Raw genomic sequence first — 6,096 nt, 5'->3', positions numbered from 1 at the left:
TGGCTATTATCTGACCATAGGCAGATATGAAGTGGAAGAGGCAGAGAGAAAGCAGAGAATGCCTTATAAGCCATAGCAAGGAGTTTAGATTTTATTCCAAGTATAATAGAGAGATTTAAGCAGGCAAGTAATATGACACAAGTAGTTTAAATAGCCATTTTGGCTTATTTAGTGATGAATTATAGGGGGGAAGTAGAAGGCACGGAGCTGCTGTTGCAGAGCTTGGGAAAGGCATGATGGCCTCTTGGACAGTCGTGGTAGTAGTGGACGTGGACAGAAGTGGTGAGCTTGGTGGTAAATTTTTGGTGTCCAGCAGATCTCTGTACTGGAGCAGATGTGAGAGTGCCAAGGAAAGGAAAAATAAGGGTATGTGTGTGTGTTTTCTTTATCAACTAACTTGGTGATGGTGTCTTTTATTGAGAAGGGAAGGCTGGAGGAAGCAGGTGTATGTTTTAGTGTTAGATTTTGAACATGGTAACAGTGAGACACCTATTTACAGATTCTGGGTAGACTTTTGGACATAGAAATATGGAACTCAGGGAGAGTTTAGGGAGGAAAACCTAGACTTGGAATTCATCATTCATCTTTTATTGATGGCTCTATTTTATAAAATTAAAAACTAAGCCTACGGTTGCATTCAACTGGTATATTCTACCTTCAGGGCAGGTTTATTGAAAATAGAATGTAAACTTGGTTTTAGACATAACTGATGTAGGAAAGGTATAAAACATGTGTGTTATCTCTAAACTCTGTACATTTTCCCTCAAACCAGAAAACTATGCATAAAACCTAGCAAAATATTCATTTATGAAAATCAATTGAAAATGAAAGAAAATGACCTGGAAAAGGCAAAACAGCTTGTAACATAAAGGTACAGTGTAAACTTTAAATTGAAATGTTTAAGCGCTTTGCTTTAGTAAGCGTATTTCTGAGTGAGAAGGAAGTAAACAATTTTATCCATTACCAGTGACAAAAGGCTTAACTTCTTTTTTTCCCCAAGAGGAAAGATTTCTGGCAAAGGAAGATTAGTAATCAGTAGTAAGACAAGAATGAGGATCAGGCTGTTCTTATTTGGTAGTTAGTCAAATGTTGGACTCTGTTTTGGGAAGCTTTATTTTACTTTTGCTTGCAACTCTATGGTCTGGTCTGGTTAGCGCTTAAAAATGCTTTGCCACATTTGGTATTTAGTCCATACTTCGAGTAGACAGCACAATAAAACACATTTCGTGTTTTCTTCATAGAACGGTTTATCTGCATCAGTCAGCACACCATCACTAACTGTCTCTAATCTCTAACAATTTAAGTGTAATTGAACTTAATCTTCTGAGTAAATTGCGATTACTTTTCATTTTATTTTTTAGTCCTGCTGAAATTCAAATATTCATTTTAGATATTGTACAAGGATACTTTTCCCTCTTCATAAGGCCCTAAGTGGCTTCAGTTCTTTCTGTACAGTTGGGATGCCATGATGTAAATACTCAGCTTATTTTTAAAAGGAAAGTTAAAAGCTGGATGAGAGCTCTGCTTGGTTTCTCACAAGACAGCCTCATGGTGCTACAGAGTTTAAAGTCTTTGGGATCTTATTGGGTCCGTAACAAGGAACCTAGAGTCAGAAGGCCTTGATTCTGGATCACGTTCTCCTCTAACTCTGTGATACTAGGCAAGGCTCTTAATTCCAGGAAGTCTCAATTTTCATACCTAAAATGAGGCTGTTGGACTAGAATCAAGTGGTCAGAAAACTTTTTCTCTAGTGGGCCTGATAATAAGTATTTTGGGCTCTGTGGACTAAGATGAAAAATCTAGGACCTTATGTAGATATTAAGTCCATATGTAGATATGTATTGAACAAGAGAGAAAACAAATTTCCAAAAATTTTTGTTGAAAAAATTTAAAACTTTATTTACTGACACTGAAATTTGAATCTTATATAATTTGTACATGTTAAAAAATATTTGAATTTTTTAACCATTCTAAAATGCAACAACAAGTCTTAGCTCACAGGTGGCATAAAAACAGGCAGCAGGACTGATCTGGCCTGTGGGGGGTAGTTTGCCATACCTGGACTAGATTAACTCTAAATTCCTCTAATAAAACACAAATAGAATCTTTATTATAGATTCATTAAAATATCTCAACATATTTTGCATTATACATATTACATAAAATTTTCAAAATTATATAGGATATTTCTCTAAGTTTTTTCCATTCAGTGTATGGATATTTTAAATTATACCAGTGAATTGTATTAGAATATAATTTTAAATGTGGACAAAATAGGCCAGGGATAAAATAATAATTGAAGAGGACTGACAATAAACTAGTCATGTTTGATCAAGAATTATTGGAGTGGTTAAGAATCCCATGTCTAGAATCAGACTGTATCAATTCTAATCCTAGCTCTGGCTAGCTGTGTGAACTTGACCAAGTAATTAACCTTCTCGCTCCTTGATTTTCTCGCTTGTAAAATGTAAATGACAATGATAGCGTCTACTTCATAGTAATGTTATGAATATTAAATGCATTAGTACACTTAAAATGCTTGTAAGAGGTTAATACATGATGAACTTTCAGAAAGCTTTAGCCATTAAGAGTGGCTCTCTATTGCATAAATATCTTTACATAATTCTCAAAATAATTGTATCTGCTAGGTCATTTTTTAAAATCATTATTTTACAAATAAAGAATCTGAAGATTAGAAAGCAATTTACCTGGGATTACGCTGCTCAGGGGCAGAGCCAAAATGCAAAGCCAGATCAGAGGGACTTTAAAACAAATGCATTTTAACTCACAACTGGGTATTTGATGGGAGATTATCATATCTACCCAACCCAACCTTCTCTGACATTTTTTCTGACATCCATGTTGTTGTTTTCCCAAGGATTACAGGTATATAATGCTATCTTGTTATGTTTCCCCATTCCACAGCCACATTGAAGTAAACACATAATTGTTTTTACATTTTTGATATAAATTTATCCTCATCCCACAGCTTGTTCTATTACTAGACAGTCACTGACACTCTAAAATTTAATTTCTCTTCCTTTTGTGCTTCCACTTCCTAAACTCCATTTAAATCTCTACCTTGTAGCTATTTTTAGCTAATCCACAGGAAGAAAAGAAAAAAATAAAACCTCAAGCTAAATAGTACTAAGGTGAGAAGATGGCTTAAAACAACAATTTTTTGCAAGAGGTGGAGTATTTTAAAAAATTTAATAGCAGCCTGGTAACAAATAAATGCATTTTTAATGCTAGTATTTTAATAGGGATATTTGGCAGGAAGAATGTTTCTTAGTTCTTCAAATTTCATATATATATGATATGGAGCCAACTCACTTTTTTTAAAAATAAAGAAATCTGAGAGATTCCTTCTCCATCATCTAAGATAATGAGAATGGAGAATTTTGCCTTTTTGCTGCTTCCAAGTTGTCCAATAGAACTGGGGAGGGAATTCAGACTGGTGCTTGTTTAAGACAAAGTCTCCACCAAAATCAGTTATAGAATTGAACAACTATTGTATCTGGTTTTAAAGACTCTGTATTAGTTGTAACCAAGAACTACAGTTCTTTTTGTTTGGCATAACACCTATCTATGAATGCATCTATAATACAGTATTATTGCTATTGTGAGCATGCTAATAATCCATGCTATCTTCTGGGAAGGCAATTCATTTTGCTTTGCAATGCCAAAAGTGAAGCAGGCTAAGATGTCAGAATACATTTGCTTAGGATAGGAAACATGCTTTCCTCCCAGGGACTACTTCCAATATAATCTGTGGTGACTCTCCTATTTATAGAACTGTTTCACTATTCCCAAGGTCCGAGAGATATAAAAAACTATGGCCTCCAGAAATGATTTTTTGATTTTAAAATTTGGAGAAATACTGCATTAAATAACTTAAGTACTAGTCCTTACTATAGGACTTCACTGATTTCAAGAAATATCCTGAGTCCCCATGAGAAATGTGTGATATGCAATATTTCCCACACTTATTGACCTTAGAAGCCACTACCCTCTTGTCATTCACAACACCCTTTGTTTATTTGTTTGTTTTTTCCAGAACACTTATTTACAGACTTGTTGGGCAGAAGAGATAATTGCCTGATACACCTAATTTTGGAGGGGAAAAACAAAACAAAATAAGCTCGGATCTTAGAAAACCAAATTCATAGTTTAGTGGTCTAAAATAATAGGCTTAGGGCCATTCCTTTTGGAAGAAACTAGCAATTCAGAGAAATAATAATAATAAAAGAAAAAGAGAAGCCATTGCACTTTTTCCTATGGCTTTCAGGCATCTCTGAGTCTAACTGTGTGCCATTTACCATGAAGAACTTGGCCTTTCTTCAATTATGCCATCTGTTGAAACACAGGATAGATCACTACTTTATGACCTAGTGGTTCAAAATAACTTGTGTCTCAATAAATATAGAACATGGCATAAAACAAGTTTTCTCTATTACTATGGCTCTAGAAGATCCTTCCGTTCAGCCCATTTTTAAGGGGAATAAGATTCATTGCTCACACTGGAGTTTATTTGAAAACAGTGTATCCTTCAAAAGTTACCCGAATCCCACTTGTCTTTAATGAGTTGTCCTTTTCATATAGGGACTTCATAAGCCTAACAAAATGTAACTAATAATAAACTGATTGTCTATGCTGATTAGTATGCAGTTCCTTAAATATGTAACTGGATGACTTTCTTACTGACCGTTATAAGCAAGTGTATTTCCTCTCATTTGGTGTGTTAAAATGCTAATTGATCTTCCATCTGAAATTATCAGCTAGGACCATACTTAATGAAACAAAAGGTCGATTTGTTTTAATTTGAACTGTTCTTTTAATTCAGTAAGCAAATCTACTTGACGAAAAATTCACCTCCCACCTTCTTCTAAAATAATTTATACCTATGCTCACTGTGATAAATAGATATTATTGAACGTTAGAAAATCTGCACCCTTTTGATTTTACTGACATTGTAAGTTCTTCCTGAGCAAGGTTCATATGTTCTGGATCTTTTATCTGCCTTGATTATTTGAAGAGTGATAAATGATTAATGTTAGTTGATTGAATGAATATTTACAAAAAAACATATCTTTATTCTTTAATTATAGTTGCAAAATGGCAAAACAAAATTATTATTTTCAGGACCCATACTCTTCTCAAATCAAGTATTATCCAAATGACAAAGCATGATATTTGTAAATAAATAATTCCATCCCTAAGTCCATTATAGAGATAAAGGTGGTTACCTTCCAAAGAGGGCATAGGGCTTAATCTTTTTGATAAGGTAATCATAATATATTTGATATATGGAGCTAGAAATAGATTTATATAAAATTATATTTACATAAAAAGCGAAGTCATAGTGCTGTAATTCAGAAAAAAATATGCCTATAAAGAGATTCTTTAAAAAATCTACTGGAGAGACCTTCAAGATGGCGGAGGAGTAAGGAGTAGAGATCAGCTTTCTCCCCACAAGTACATCAGAACTACATCTACATGTGGAATAACTCCTACAGAACACCTACTGAATGCTGGGAGAAGACCTCAGATTTCCCGAAAGGCAAGAAACTCCCCATGCACCTGGCTGTGTGGCTGACAGGGTGTTGGTGCTCTGGCCAGGTGTCAGACCTGTGCCTCTGAGGTGGGAGAGCCAAGTTCTGGACACTGGTCAACCAGACACCTCCTGGTTCCCTGTAACATCAAACGGTGAAAGCTCTCCCAGAAATCTCCATCTCAACTCTAAGACCCAGGCCCACTCAATGACCAGCAAGCTACAGTGCTGGACACCCTATGCCAAACAACTAGCAAGACAGGAACACAACCCCACCCATTAGCAAAGATGCTGCCTAAAATCATAATAAGGTACAGACGCCCCAAAACACACCACCGGACCTGGTCCTGCCCACCAGAAAGAAAAAATCCAGCCTCATCCACGAGAATACAGGCACCAGAACAAAGGAGCACCTCAATACATAAGGTGAATGCTAGCAGCCATTAAAGGGGAAATCGACAGTAACACAATCATAGTAGAGGACTTTAACAACCCACTTTCACCAATGGACAGATCATCCAAAATGAAAATAAATAAGAAAACAC

This window comes from Neophocaena asiaeorientalis, unplaced genomic scaffold (genome assembly GCF_003031525.2).
Source record: "Neophocaena asiaeorientalis asiaeorientalis breed wild unplaced genomic scaffold, Neophocaena_asiaeorientalis_V1.1 scaffold158, whole genome shotgun sequence".
NCBI lineage: Eukaryota > Metazoa > Chordata > Mammalia > Artiodactyla > Phocoenidae > Neophocaena > Neophocaena asiaeorientalis.
This window is presented reverse-complemented; position numbering follows the sequence as displayed.